Source organism: Ceratotherium simum, unplaced genomic scaffold (genome assembly GCF_057802395.1).
Source record: "Ceratotherium simum simum isolate JZ-2026a unplaced genomic scaffold, ASM5780239v1 HiC_scaffold_45, whole genome shotgun sequence".
Lineage (NCBI taxonomy): Eukaryota > Metazoa > Chordata > Mammalia > Perissodactyla > Rhinocerotidae > Ceratotherium > Ceratotherium simum.
The window spans coordinates 535,897-552,119 of record NW_028261261.1 but is presented as its reverse complement, the minus strand read 5'-3'; the positions used below and the strand labels follow the sequence as shown (position 1 = coordinate 552,119).

The window sequence follows — 16,223 nt, the reverse complement described above, 5'->3', positions numbered from 1 at the left end:
GACTTGTATGAGCAGTGTTGGCGGAGTGTACCAGACATTTTCTGCCTTAAGGAAGCAAAGAACATGGTTTGGCTTCTTAGGAAAATTACTGCTTTTAACGACTTCTGCCAGGAACAACAAACATCAGGTCAGGGCTTGGGATTGAAGCCAAGTTGCTGTGATGACAACAGGTGAAGGAGATAATGTACAATGTGAGTGCCAATGGCTAGTGTTGCTCAGGTGTGCAAGTGAGCAGCTGAGGAGCATCCTAGCGTCTGGTCCCTCTTGGGACCTTGTCTGGGTCAGCACTGAGCCAGGGGCAGCACTCAGCCCGGTGTCTTTCTGAGAAGGCAGATGGGGCGTGCTTCCTAGATACCATCCAGGATGAGGGATGCTGCTCTCTGCACCCAGCGGTCCAGTCGGGATAAAGGGACCTCCGGGAAATAAGTAAGATCACTTTCTGTAAAAAGGATGTCTTTTAAAGAACATCAGACAGAAACGACACTATCTCCCCCATCAAAAATTTCACACCTTTCACACCTTTGGCCCATCTCAGTTCAGACCCAGATGTCAGGGCTGACTGGCTACTGTGGCTACTGTGTTGGACAGCACAGGTCCAGACCCTCTCAGTCCGGCCCCGAGGACAGCTGTGTGGACTGTGGGGCCTCCTCCCGGGGGAGAGAGAAATGCTGCTGTGGAGGAAGGCACAGGGCAGCTGCCCCAGTTTCCACCTGAACCTGGAACTCTGGTCACTCTCTCCTCACTCACCATGTGGCCCTCGGTAGCTTCCCAAAGGTCTTCATGCCTCGGTGTCCTCACGTGCAAATGGGAGAAGAAATGGTCCTGGTGGGTTCTTTTGGACATTAATGAGGAAACAGTTGCAACAGGGCAGCACTTGGCGTGTGGTAAGGATTCCACCAATTGTAGCTACATATTATTTTCTCACACTCGAGTTTAGTGGCAACGCTTTTCCAAAAGGAAGCTGTGCCGCTCCTCCTGCTGCCGGGCTGGGACGTCGGGATGGACTGACTTCCCGGATCATCCTTTCCTGCACAGCCACACGGGAATCCGTAAACCAAAGGCTCTCTTCTACCTTCCCCGAATGCATCCAAGAGATTCAATATCAACAACATACAGTTAAATTCTTCCAACTTATTTTTTTCACACTCTAAAAACAATCTCATTCTCATATTTTAAGATTTTGTAAGTTCAGTTTATCTTGCTTTTAATTTTTCTAATTTTGCATATTTCTATTTTTATTTTAGTTTCTTAATTTTTTAATCTTTTTTGTGTTTTATAATTATTCATGTTTATTATGATTTTGCTGCATTAACTCCTAGGAGCTACAACTGTTTACACTTCAAATCCCAAATTTTGTTGTGAAACCTCTTCAAAATGTTCAAAAGGTTCTATCCACTGCTCTCCTTTGTGAACACTCTTATTGATGCCTCTCTTTCTCCCTCAAAAGGACTCTAACCAATGAGAAGAATTCTAGGCAACTAGATTTGCTAATTTTCTCTTACAGAAATCAAATTAATTTTCCCCAGGAAGTTATGCTGGCTGACCCGATTGATCTTATGTTCTGGTCTCTTTTACTATGACCCAAAGAGGCTCAGTAAGGAGAAAGAGTATAACTCTTTACAATACACTGGTCAAGACCCGGCCCTCAACTGTGTGCAGTTGACATGACTCCCACGGGTCCACTAGGGGAAGGCGGAAGAGAGCCTTTGGGTTATTGGTTCCCGTGTGGCTGTGCAGGAAAGGACGATCCGGAAGTCAGCCCATCCCGCTCTTCCAGCCCGGCAGCAGGAGGAGCGGCACAGCTTCTGTCTGGGAAAGTTCTGGTACTAGACTCAAAATTCTGCCTCCTTGGGCCAGCTCTTTATCACCATATTGTGAAATGTTATATTCTTTCTCCTTATTGAGCCTCTTTGGATCATGTTAAAATTGTCCTCAGCATTTGTCAAAGAAAATAATACGTATCATTGAAAGACCAGAGAGTCAAGCTAATGAATTTTACCACCACCCCGCAAAGCCTGGTGTCTCCCCTCATTCTGTGAACACCGCTGCCTTTCCGCTCTGGTGCAGTGGCAGAGATGCTCCACTGGGGGGCGCTGGAAACCTGTCTCTGAGCCTGTGGCTGCACTCTGCGGAAGCAGTCAGATGAGAAGTCACCCTCATGTTTGCTCTGGGCTATAATTGTCTACTTCTCTAGGTGTGTGGCACCTTGGTTATATCCACGAGACATGCAAACTGAAGAAAGGCTAACAAGATACTATGATAATCTCTTGTACATACATTTAAAAAACATTTAGACTCCAAACAAGATTTCATAAAGCTCATGGTTTCTATGACTAAAATATATGTGTTTTGCACAGGTGTGCGCATGTCCATGTGCATATATGTGTGCGTGCATGCCTATGTGTGTGCATTTCTGTATGTCTGTGCATGTATGCCAATATATTTACATGCGCACACATGTGTGCAAGTATGTGTGCACGTGTGTGCATGCGTGTCGACTGAGAAGGAAGGAGCCTGGCTTTTCTCGGGGCCTGATTTATGCCTGATCTGCTGGCGTCCAAAGCCCATGACCCTTCCACTCAGAATTCTGACTTTTCCATAACAGGGACTACCAGAATCAAAACCACATCGTGCTGTTAGAATAAACTAGAACATTTCCACTGTCAGCAACATAGGTTCTGGTCGGCCACCCAGTAGCTGTGTGGTGAGGGCAGGTGAAGTTACTTAGACAGGCCTGTATTTCCTCTCTGATAGGCAAGGGCGATGTTTGGATCAGATGGCCTCTCCATTCTCTGCAAGCCCTGGAACCCCAGGCCCCTCTCTCCCCCTCCCTCCCCCCTCCCTGGCTCTCGCTCTCTTTTTTCCTAACCTTCTCCTCCCCAAGTCAGTATTGGAGACACCTGCCACAGAGACCTTCTGTCTGCCCCTTTGGGAGCATCTGTTCATAAATGTAAGAAATCAGTCCACTACCTCTCACTCTGCTCGCCAACTGGCCTTGCATCTTCCTACACGAAGAAGGCAGACATTTGACCCTTTTTAAACGTTCACATGTTACGGCAGCATCATCCATCCATTTCTCCTTCATCTTTTTCTCAAATTCAAACCTGTCTCTGCACCCGGGATCCAAATGTCTTCAAACATTTCCCCCAAGATTGTCTCCTCTCACTTCCCTTTGCACTTTTCCCTTCGTTTTCATCCTCACCTCCACACAGAAAGTCCCATTGCTTCTGAATCCAGTGCTTTTAGTGTGTCCCACTGCCACTGCTTTCGACGAAGTCCTCCTCACCTCTTGCCTCTAGTGTGGGTCCAGCGTGTCACTGGGGTAACTGGTGTCACATTCCTAACTCTGCCCCGTCTGCACCACCCTTCTCACTGCTGAGAGTGCTCTTTCTAGAATGCAGACTTGGCGATCTCTCTCCCTGGTTCCAGCCACGTGGTAGGTACACAGCTCTGAAAACCTCCCAGAGGAAGCACCAAACAGAGATCAGTATTGTCTTTTAAACCTTTAGCTTTTAAACTGCATGGCTCAACGTGGGGAAAGTGGGGTCCCTGCTCTATTGGACAGGTAGCGACCGGGGTCTTGTGTTTAGCCTGGAGGAAAGGGAAGGTACCTGCCTGTCAGCCTACATGATGTGGGCATGAAACCTACAGGGGATGTAGAGCCGGGACCACCAAAGTGAACGTGGGAATACAGCCAGGTGGACGTGAGAAGCCTCTCCACACTGCCTGTGGGTGGAAGAAATTAGTTTGCTGTGAGAAACTGAAAAGGGGACCTGTGCCCAAATGGGTTTAGAGTCTGATTTTATACTGCCTGCTTCTTGGGTGTCCCAAGTCAAGAAGGGAACACAGAAATCGGTCCTAAGCTGGTGATATCTCTGGAGTACATGACAAGAGCAAATAAAATTACATTCTGAGAAGATTCTTTGATCATCTGGGTGGAGTACTATGCTTTAAAAAAAAAAAAGGGAAAAAGAGACCTGAAAAAAGAAAATAGAATACACCAGAGTCAAAAGCCAACAGATTCAGTAATGATTATATTTCACAGAACATAAAAGAAAAAATTGAATAGAGACCTAAAATAAATTTATTTAAAATGATTAAAGAAATAAAAGGCAAAATAGAAACTAGGGAAAAATAAACTCTAGGAAAATTAATAGGCAGATTTGTAAAAAAAAAAAAAACAAATAGAACTTCAATAAATAAAAAAATGGAATCACTGAAATTTTCAGTTCAGTGACTGTGAAAGAAGCTGAAGGACAGATAGGCCAGAAGATATGAAGAAAGGGCCTGGAGGTCAGCACTGTGGAGTCACGAAGACGGGCTGCTGGGCTCTCCAGCCGCGGGCAGCATAGTGGACTGGAGCCCCACCTGCTGCCCCAGACCCACCCCTGTATTTGTACAGAAGCCACACTTCTCTCAGTCTGCTTTTAGTCAGCAACTGAGCCGGGCGAGGGCACTGAGGCAGGCCCTTTCTGGGAGACACGGCCTGGATCTCTTCCCACCCAATCTTTCCCTCTCCTCCTCCTTCCACGGGAGCCAGACCTGCATCAGAGTCTGACGGCTGAACCTCTTCTGCTCCTCACTTGATAAGTCTCTTGCAACATCTGATGCCATATTATAATTCTTTATGAATATAGTTTCCTCTATGTCATTGAGCATAGTATTAATACTTGCGTTAAAGTCTTAGTCTACTAGCTGCAACATCTGGGTCAGTCCCCACTGATTGTCTTTTCTCTTGAGATTGGGTCATTTTTTCCTGCTTCCTTGAAGGTTGTGTAAGTTTGGATTCTATCTCAGACATGTGAATATTATGCTGTTACCACTCTGGATTTTGTTATATTCCTTTGAAAAGTGTTCTATTGTTTCTGTTGTTGTTGTTACAGCATACTAATAACTTGGTTGGAATCAAACTGCAGACTCTGTCTTTGGATGGGGGCTCAAATCTCAACTCACTTCTTTTATCCTTCACTGGGCTACTTGAGTCTGTCTTGCATATGTAAAGTCTAGGGGTCAGACATTTTAGGGCAGAATTTACATACAGAATTTCTGGCTGCCTCTCTCTGCATCTCCTTCCCAGGATTTGCACCCAATTTTCCCATGTCTATGGATGCTCCAAATTTTAACCTCTGGTTCTTCAGGTGACAAAGACTGCAGGCTATCTATTGGATTTTTAGCTGTTTCACATGGCTGACTGGGGCCTGACCTCAGATTAGAAACTGTGAAAATGGGAAACTCATTCAGTGCAAATTCCATTTCTCCAGGTGATAATTCCTCTCCAAAATCTGCCCACTCTTGGGCATGCTATAAACTTGGTCGGCCATCATGCTATCGGCCATAAAAGTGGGAACCCCACCCAACGGCTATGGAATGCTGGAGCCAGCTTATATTAGCTCACAAGAGCCGATTGTTAAATATTCTGCAGTTTTCCAAGTGGATTGTAAAATCATTCGTAGCTTGAAATCAGACATGCTGAGAGTATTTACTACAGGGTAATTGACAAACTTCATAAAAGTTTGTCATTTTTCTTAGAGTTTATTTTGTTATAGTTTCTATTTTGCGTTTTATTTCTTTAATCATTTTAATAAATTTAAGTCTCTATTTAATTTTTTCTTTTATGTTCTGTAAAATATAATCCTCGGGCCAGCCCAGTGGTGCAAGCAGTTAAGTGTGCGTGCTCCACTGCAATGGCCCGGGGTGTGGAGGTTTGGATCCCGGGCGCCCACAGATGCACGGCTTGTCCAGCCATGCTGTAGCAGCATCCCATATAAAGTGGAGGAAGATGGGCACGGATGTTAGCCCAGGGCCAATTGTCCTCAGCAAAAACAAAGAGGAGGATTGGCAGATGTTAGCTCAGGGCAGATCTTCCTCACAATATACACACACACACACACACACATATATGTATGTATATACATACATACAATCCTCATTGAAGCCATTGGCTTTTGACTCTGGTGTATTATATTTTTTTTTTTACATACTTCTTTCCTCCCTTTTTTTAAAACATAGTATTCCTTCTGGATGATCAGAGTCTTCTCAGAATGTCATTTTATTTGCTTTTATTTGTCTCTTTTTTGGGGAGTGGGAGAAGAGACAACTTTACAAACACACTATTGCCCAACGCCACTTTCCGTTTTATTCCTTCAAATGTTGACTCCCCTCCAGAATATGCCTGTTTTTGATTGTTCTTCATTTCCTCCAGATAGTTGTTGCTGTGTGTGTACGTGTGTGTGTGTATGTGTCTGTAGTCATAGTAATTCTACAAAAGAACAACTACAAAAGAGAGCCTGTCGTTGTTATCTCCACATAAATAGCTCTTTGGTTATAAGAAACAGTTTCCCAATGCCAGAGGCTAGCCATCAGACTCACGTTTTGGTCATGAAGACTGAGCTTAACTCCTAGCGGTGAATATATCATTCATTTGAAAAATATTAGTTGCTTAACTAGCCAATAATCAAGTAAGCAAGCATTTTTATAACTAATTACAAGAATTCATATGTTATCAAGTAAAGGAACAGTGTGATATAATGACCATAATAAGAAAATCACTGGGGAGAGTGTTTATGAAAGGTCTGGCTGTGCAAGTAATATTTGAAGGATGAAAACAAGTTAATCATGAAAGAGCTGAAGAATTAAGAAATGAGCATTTCAGAACAGAATGGAATATTATGGAATCCTGTACTTAAATTCCCTAGGATGGGAAAGAGTTTTTCAGCATCTTTAAAGAACTGAAAGAAGCCCATGTGGAGGAAGCTTAAACATCACGTGTGAGGGTGCTATGGATGGGGGCAGGGATAAAGTCAGGGGACGGGTCATGAAGAACACTGTAGACCAAACTAAGAACTCTGGGGGTTAAAGATATGGCAATGGAATGACATTGAAAGATTATAGTCAGGGGTAATCTAATATAATGTATAAAATAAAAAGATAACCTTGACTTCTGAGCTACCAATGGATAAAGAGGACCATAGAGGAGAATAGAATAATCTAGGAGCTCAGTGGGAGGCTACGAAGTTGTAAGGGGAGAGGTTGCAGTGGTTTCCACCAGGGTGTGGCAGTGGAGATGGAGAGAAGTGGACCATTTAAGAAAGACAGGTCATGGGCCGGCCCCGTGGCTTAGGGGTTAAGTGCGCGCGCTCCGCTGCTGGCGGCCGGGAGTTCGGATCCCGGGCCTGCACCGCCGCGCCCCTTCTCTGGCCATGCTGAGGCCGCGTCCCACATACAGCAACTAGAGGGATGTGCACCTATGACATAGAACTATCTACTGGGGCTTTGGGGGAAAATAAATAAATAAATAAAATCTTTAAGAAAAAAAAAAAAAAGAAAGACAGGTCAGTGGACTGCATCCTAAGAAACGCTGGTCCAGGATGACAGATGGTACTGGATTATTAAAATCACCTGAATGTATTGATCAGGTAGAAGACGAAGTGCTTGCTATGAAGACATGGAAGGAAAATATGGAAAGGTCAGAGAAAGGGGTATTTGGCTATAGAGTGGTTTTCTGCTCAAGTACAACCTCATGATTTCCACCTGCGCATTTGGAGGACGAATCAACAAGATCTGATGATGGATTGGAGGAAGGTGAGAGACAGAAAATGGCTCAGGGGTTTCTGGCCTATGCAACTTGGTGTAAGGCGGTGACATTGAACTTAGAGCTGTTAACAAAAGTGGTTTCACACAAACAACACAAAGATGTGTATTCTTTCTTTTTTTTTTTTTTGGTGAGGAAGATTGTACCAGTCTTCCTCTATTTTGTATGTGGGAAGCTGCCACAGCATGGCTTGATGAGTGGATGTAGGTCTGCGCCCAGGATCTGAACCCAAGAACCCTGGGCCGCTGAAGTGAAGTAGGCAAACTTAACCACTATGCCACCGGGCTGGCTCCAAGATGTGCATTTTTTGATGTGTCAAATTTAAAATGCTGGTGAGACATTTTAATTGGAAAGGTCAAATAGGTGGTTGAATATATACGACTTGAGAATTCTGAGATGCGTTCTGGGCTGGAGAGAGGATGCTGGAATCAGCAGCATGCAAATGAGATGTAAAGCCACAGTAATATGTAAAATGGCCCTGGCAGTGGTCCCCCTAATTTAATGCGTGTATCTGGGTATTTCTTCCCTCTTATCCTCAGTTAGTAATTCACCAAATATAGTGGACTGGATGGTGGCCCCAAAGACAGGTCCACGTCCTAATTCTTGGCACCTGTGAATGGAACCTTCCTTGGAAAAAGGTCTTTACAGATGTGACTAAGTTTAAGATCTTGAGATGAAACCATCCTGAATCATCAGGATGGGCCCTACAGACCGTCACAAGTGTCTTTGTGAGAGAGACATCCAGGAGATTATACACACACAGGAGTGAAGGGAATGTGAAAACAAAGACCACGGCCAAAAAGAAAGCCAAGGAGTGCTGGCAGTACTAGAAGTTAGAAGAAGGAAGGAATGCATCCTCTCCCAGACCCCCCAGAAGGAGCATGGCCCTGCCAGCACTTTGATCTCCGAATTCTAGCCACCAGACTGAAAGAATAAATTTCTGTTGTTTTAGCCCCCAAGGCTGTGTAATTTTTTAAGGGAGCCTAGGAAACGAATACACCAGGTATCAAACAGGATCTGGAAATCTTCATTTTAAACCAAAACCTTAGGTGGCCCTGATTAGCGGATCACATTTTGAAGAACACTGACCTAGGGGGATACAGTGTGACGGGAGCTTGAAGAGAATCAGCATCGTTATAAATTCAGAAGAGGAGGAAGAGCCAGCTCGGACAACAGGGAAGCACAAGATGAGAGAGGAGAAAATCACTATTTGGCTTCTAAGTTGTTTTTGTCTGACTGTACCACATAATTGCACCTTGGAAAAACAGTCCAGAAGTGATTTGATTTGCATAATGTTTGTCAGTTCTTCAAGCTTTATGACTGTCTAAGTTTATAAGTAAACATTCCCAGCAGGTGAAAGTGGTCCCACTGAGTGATCTTCAAAAGGCTAAAGCAGTGAATTCTGGTATTGGCAAAGGAAGAAAGAAAATTTGCGTAAGTAAATGTTCCCGCTACTCAACACCACAATCCCTCATTGTTCCATCACAACTCTAACATTAGTTTTAAGCCCAGAACATGCTCCTCATCACAGCTGGATGCATTCTATTCTTTTCTTCAAAGGATTTTCTGAAATTCCAACCATCAATCTGAAATTCTGATTAATAAACTGTGTATCACAATTTCATCTTCTCACTCATCCACATAAATGGACTCGCAAATAAGACTTGTCTGTAATGTATATGCTGAAGCCTTAGTGAATGTAGCGAAGAAAACCAGAAGGAAGCTAATGAAAACAGAGCCCCCTAGCTTTACTCCAAACAACACAACATTCCTGTTCCTGGCTCATGGAGTTGTAAATGGACAGTGCTGGAGACTATAATATCCTAGTCTAGAATTTTCACTTGGCCTAAACTGGACTGTCTTGGAATTTGCCTTTCCACTGCTTCCTGAAATATGTCATCACTGGTTTGGAAAAATGTAGTGTTCCGGTTTCCACTGAAAAAACCCACTACCTTAAAAATCAATGGTTTTAATAAAGATCCTTCTTGGGGTATGGCCCCAGGAAAAGAAAGAGGAAAGAGAGAATTAGTCTTTATTGAGCTTCTGCTGTGTGTTTAAAGCCAGATCTTTTTTTAAGCTTCATTGAGGCATAATTGATATACAAAAATTGCAGCTATTTAATGTATACATTTTGATGAGTTTGGACATATGCATACACCCACAATACTATCACCACCATTAAGGTACTAAACATATCTATCACCTCCATAAATTTCCTTGTGTTCTCTTGTGGTGTGTTTTTGTTTGTTTGTTTTCGTGGTGAGAACACAACATAAAGCATATTCTCTTAACATATTTTAAAATGCACAATACGGTGTTGTTAACTACGGGCACTGTGGTGGACAGCAAATCTCTAGAACTTATTTACTTTGCATAACAGAAACTTTATACCCAGGATTACAGCTTCCCATTCCCTCCTCCCCCAGCTCCTGGCAGCCACCATTCAACTCTCTGCTTGGTGATCTCACTTTCCATCACGTCTCCTGGACTAACACATGGTCACAGAGCCATCTCATGGGTCACCTGTGCCTTCTGCCTTGAAAAGAAGACCCTTTAAGGGACACCTTCCACTGGGGTTTCCTGCTTGAGCCTTTCTAAAGTTTGCCATTCAATACTGACCCCCAAATGCAGGTGTGCATCAAATTTCCATTAGAATAATAAGACTTTCTTCGAATAAAATTTAGTAGAAAAATGCATAAATATTTATAGAGGAGAAAGGAATAAATTATAAGAAGCACACATGTGCACTTATACACACAGATGTTGTCTTGCTTAAGAGGAAATTCAGGGAGATTTTAATTTGGAATGGGAGGGCCCTGACGATTTTGGATGTGTTTATTCGAGCTGCGGCCAATTAACAACATAGGCACTGTATTTCTGGGGCAAACATCTACATCCTAAGACTCACTCATCCACTTTTCCCAGCAAGCAGTGAAGAGGTAGCAAGCATTAATGTGCTGGAGTTTAGGTCGCCAGCAGATCAGATGGGCCAGGGTGTTCTTGGAGGAAGCGTGCTCTGAGGGAGGAACATCGGTGACAAAGAGTTCACTTGCAGGCTGACTTCTTAGAAGAACTAGCATCCTGCCTACATAACTTTAAGTGGCCTTTGTGATTATGTTTTCTGATGTTCAGAAGGGGAAAAAAATCCCTGGTTATGTTTCTTCCCACCAACCTGCCTGTAAGGTTTTGGGCAATATGCTGAGAAGGGATTTCATGTAGCCTTTGGTCATTACATTAGACATATTATGTATTATACACATGGTTTACACATGACGTAAGGTTTTATTCCACTTCAAAGTCCCTTCCAGTGCTGAGGTCTCCAAAGCTCCAGTTTGGACTTAGATCCGGGGTGGTGTGTGGGGAAGGTAGAAGGACTCAGACACAAATCAGTGGATCCTGCTCTCATCCAACCCCTTAACAGCAAAGCAGGACTGTGGGGAGACTCTCAGGGGTGCAGGGGGCAGGGGCGAGAATAATCTAATTTATTGACCACCAGTTTCCTCCTAAGCAGTACCTTCAGTTGATTGGGAGGAAATGCACATGGCACGAAACAAGTCATTCTGCTTTAAACACGTCCTGTGAAATATCCGAGAAGAGAACACAGCCGCCACTGCCCTCTGCTACCACTGCTGACATGGGATCCACATCTCTGCTTAGTGTTGGCACAGCTACTGTAAGAACAGCTGTCTTTCACTGATGTTATGCACCAGTCACTGGGCGTGGTGTTTTACTTATATTATTTTTTCGCTTTCTAATAAGCCTATATGAGGCGTGCACTTTTCTTATCCCTACTTCGGAGGACTGTAGATCTTGCCTCAAATCGCGTTGGTCGGATGTGGCAAAGCCAGGATGACAGCCCAGCTGCTGTGCCCTGCTCTCCACCTCTTCCAGCCCCAGTCCCCCTGCAGGATCCACACACAGCCCAAAGCAGCCCCGTCCTCCAGAATTCCCACAGGGGTGGGAACAACCGTGTGCACGTTGCCCCCACACTGCACTGAACTGTGCTTCAGCTGCCTGAGATACAACACCGAGTGTTTTGAAACCCAGGGACTCTGCAAAGACTTGGTGTCATTGGACCAGGAATGGCATGCTCATGGGATGGGGGGGCTCGTGTCCTGATGGAGTAACTTCAGGGCTCTTGCTGCATAATCTGGGATTCCTGCTTCAACAGAAGCTGATGTTGGTAATAGGGAGGTGCAATTCCCCCTGCACGCCACACTCTCTGAGCAGGTTGGGGTGACTCATGTGGGCTCTCCCGGCCCACGTCTGCAGTCAAATTCTGCTGCACGTGCCTGGAGGTCAAACCACGCCAGAAAGAGTCTCAGCTGGGGTGAGACACAGCGCCGGGGGCAGAGTGGGTCGGGAGGGCCACGTGCTGGGCAAAGGGCCCTGTGCCTGCCGCACAGCCCGGGGCAGGGCCTCCTACTGCCAGTGACACGGCCATCCTCTCCTGGTCAGCCACGCACAGGTGTCCGGTGACACGGCCATCCTCTCCTGGTTGGCCACGCACAGGTGTCCGGTGACATGACCATCCTCTCCTGGTTGGCCACGTACAGGAGTTCCCATCTCTCCTGCTTCCTGTTCAAGCTTGGAGACCCTTCGGGAGACTGGCCTCCTTGGCCACTTGCCCTTCGCCTGCTCTACAACCAGCTCTGGTTCCCCTGTTGCTGCCAGCAGATTGGAGTGCACATCTCCTTCACCACTTTCTCGTTCATCACTGACCTCCAAGCCTCGCTGGCCTCCTTGCTGATTCTCAAGCACCCTGAGATCCTCCAGCACTGGCCACCTCACCGTGGGCTCCACTCTGCCTGGCCTACCTCCCTTCTCCTCTTAAGTGGACTGGCTCCTTCTGGCCATGTAGATATCAGGTTCATGGCGCCCCTCAGTAAGGCCTTCTCTGCTCACCCCAAAGGGAGTAGCTCGGTAGTCATTGAAGACCTCATCATCCTATTTTAATCCTCTTAATGGAGCACACAGTTATAAGTGTTACAAGAGCACACAGTTATAAGAACTTTTTATTGCCCATCTGTTTGTTTTGGGATGTGCCCAGCGTCAGAGCGGAAACATCAAATCTGTGAGAGAATGTCTGCTGTTCCCCTACAGCCAGCCCACCGTCCCAGCAGGCCCTCACACATGGTTCTGAATAGACAGATAGATGTCTTTTTGCCTTTCCATTTTTTCTAAGTAACTGCTTGAATATTCTTTTTACTGATATAAACCATCTTTGACATTATTTTTCAGAGTTGAGGAATTTCTTCACGTCCTATGGTTCAGATTTCATCAGAGCAGAGGAAGATCGTGGCCACCCTGGGCAGGCAGATTCCTGGAGATGGCCTTTTCCAGTCAAGAGATTTCTGATCCACTGTGCTTGCTTCTGCCAAATCCCCAGCCTTGGAAGCCAGCAGCTGGTGAAAAGCCATTGTGTATCGATTAATGCATATTTTTTCTAACTTCTTTTCCTCTTCTATTGTTTCATAACCAAGCTATGCCAGGGCCTTGCTTTCAATTTTTAAAGAGCCAAGGATCATTTTCTCAGACTATTTTAAAAATGAAGAGAAGGTTCCAACCAGAGTTATGTAGTATTTTCTTTGTACAGACATATGGTTTCATTCCAAAATCATAACCACCTTTAATGAACTCTGTGTTCTCCTGTTTTCTATAGCTAATTAGTAGTAGAGATTTTGCATTATTAAAACGATGCCTCATTCTTAAGGAGACATTTATTTAACTTTGGGAACTTTCATTGTTGAGTACATTAAGAAAAAAACATTTTGTGATGATGATATGAGAAAATTGTATTTAATTATAACAACTAATATACTGAAGCAGATTTACAATTCTGCACATGCAGCAGGCGCAGCACGAGGCCGTGACAGACCATGAGGCTGGGCTCGGGCACCTGCGTTTCCTCCCAGCTTCCCTGCTCCATCAGTGTCGGGCTTCGTGCAAATTGTTTACTCTGTGAGTCTGTTACTTGCTCAGTAAAAATGGAGATAATCATAGTTCTCTCTGGACTTGTGGTGACGATTAGACACGACTGAACGTGAGAATGCACACACACGAGGTGTCATGTGTTTGCACGGCTTCTCCGAAGACTTTTCCTTCACTGCAGTGCGCTGCCATGCGTGCCCATCAACCACCCTGCAGTGGATGGGCGGGAGGGGGCTCGGATCGCAGCTCCGCCATCAGACTCAGATCTCCTCCAGGGACGTCCTAGTCTGGGCATTTGTTTTCCAACCATAGAATGAGTAGGAAAGATAAATTATGGATCTATTTACAAATGGCCAGATATGGCTCCTTCTTTCTCTTTGTGTTTTGTCATACAGTAAATGAGACATAAGCAGTGATTTAAGGAATATGCTATTTGAAACTGGCTTTGACATTAGATAAAGGAAGATGGGTTCATTGATAGTCAAGGCATAAGAGATTTTCCATTAAGTTAAATTATTGGTCAGATAATCTACCAGCTGCCTCCCATGTCCCCCCTAGAGATACTCTGCATCTAGGAGTGACAGATTTGGCAAACAAACAAGCAAGGAAACCAGGACTGGCAGTTCAACTTGAATGCCAGATAAACAATGAATAACTGTCTAGTATAAGCGTGTCACATGCAACATTTGGGACACACTTATACTAATAAAAAGGTACTGTTTGCCTTCAACTGAAATTTACCTGGAAGTCTGCATTGTATCTGCAAACCTGTCTGCATCCCAAGTGGCCCTGGGGCAGTCTGCTGGTCCCTGGAGCACAGCTCAGCTCTTCCTGAAGGCTGAAGGTGCAGACGTAATGTCTATACCGACTCCTAGATAAAAAGTTCTTCAAACTGAGATCCACAAATAGAGCCCCAGGGATGGTCATGTATTCTGTAAGAATTTTTAAGTTTACTTCAAATATTATTTAATAAAATTAGTCTAAGAAATTCTTAAACATCTATATGACCACTTATATCCAAGTAATGCCAGGGCCTCATTGTTTAGTTTGCATTTCTTTTTTGTATTAGTCAACAAATTGCCAGCAATACTATATGAATAGTAACTCAGCAAATGAGACAAGGACAGAAGTCTTCTGGGAGGCACACAACACATCCTGTAGGTGTGGAGCTGTTTCATGTTGCATGCATGTTACAAATGAAGGTTGACCAGTCGTTTGACCTGGGAAGCGAGCTGAACGAGTGGCGTGCAGGTATGATGAGTCCATAATAAGCTCCATCGCAGCAGCTGAATACCACATGCCCCATTCAGCCAGCTGGTTTAAGCAAAACAACATCGCTCATCACGTCAAATTAATGTTGTCAATTTGAATTGTATTGTGTTGTAACTCGTATTTAAGTTTTTAGTCGTGTAAGAATTAAAAAAATAAGGATTTTATATCTAACTATCTATTGGCATATTTTAAATAACATGATGAGAAAAAATCATTTATCAGAATATTGTGGGCTACATGAAATTTAGTTTTTTTCCTTATAGAGACTGTGACACTTGATCTAATGATGAGAATTATGGCTGAGACGACAAATGACCCTCTCCTGCTCTTGTTTGTGGTGTGTCTACTTGCTGACACTACCGTCTCTTAGGCCCACTGCCAAGCTTGGGGAATCCTTCCAGGCAGCAGGAGGTGGGGGTGCTCAGCAGTTAGGGTGCTGCCCGGTTTCTTCCCGTGGAACTGAGTTTGATGGTGTTGGGGGTAGTGTGGAGAGAGGGGGAAGAAAGGAAAATTCAACAGGCCCCCTCTTCTCTCCACCTCTTTCTCTCACTTTCCTGTGCTCCTCCTGTAGTGGAACCAGAGTTTACTAAGACTCCCTCAGGTGGATTAACTCCATGCACAAGTCTGGAGTCCCGCCATGGCTGTTGGTAAGCAGGCAGGTCACCCTGTGTTCTGTTTATTTTTACTTCTTTATTTTATTTTTTTTTTTTGCTGAGGAAGGTTTGCCCTGAGCTAACATCTGTTGCCAGTCTTCCTCTTTTTTTTTTCTTTTTTATGTGAGCCACCGCCACAGCATGGCCGCTAAAAGACGAGTGGTGTAGGTCCGTGCCTGGGAACCGGACCCAGGCCACTAAAGCGGAACGTGCCAAACTTAACCACTAGCCTGCCAGGGCTGGCCCATCACCCTGTGTTCTGTGACTGTATTTGCCTCCTCTGAGGGGTAGGATAGGCTAACCCAGCAACCTGCATTTCTAAAAGTTTCTTCGGGAGAGTCATTCTTGGCCAAATAGTAAGACTATTTGCATAGTTAATATTTAGTTTTTTCTAGCCTGAGTTTAAACCAAGACAAAAGGAACTCCAAAATGCTGGCATTTAAAAAAAAGAAATTGTAAAGGATTTTTGTTTCCAATTTTCAAATCTAGCTGGAAGAGTTTAGTTCTCTTTTAATGTTAAAAAAAAAGCAAAAAGCAAGTTCACATCAGTTCATCCATTTTTTTCAAAACAGGATTGTAAAGAAAACCAAAGGAAATGAAACCACAGAAATATGTTAAAGTACACTGCAGATGTGACTTGAACCCACAGGGCAGGGAGATTTGGATCCGAGGTGGAAACCCCATCCTTTGCACCATAAACCTTGAACCTTACTCTCATACGCTATCTCTTTCCATTTGAGTTTAAATCACATCCATTCCAGGACTTTCTTAAGATG

At 44.3% G+C, this 16,223-nt stretch overlaps 1 protein-coding gene across 1 annotated transcript in view; it reads left to right on the top strand.

The window, feature by feature from the left end:
- LOC147911246 (5'-3' exoribonuclease 2-like) overlaps window positions 1–16,223 on the top strand; it is a 117,391-nt gene that overhangs the window by 40,848 nt on the left and 60,320 nt on the right. Inside the window, 1 exon segment of the mRNA XM_087428404.1 lies at window positions 12,833–14,773. The gene's annotated coding sequence lies outside the window, so the exon portion shown is untranslated.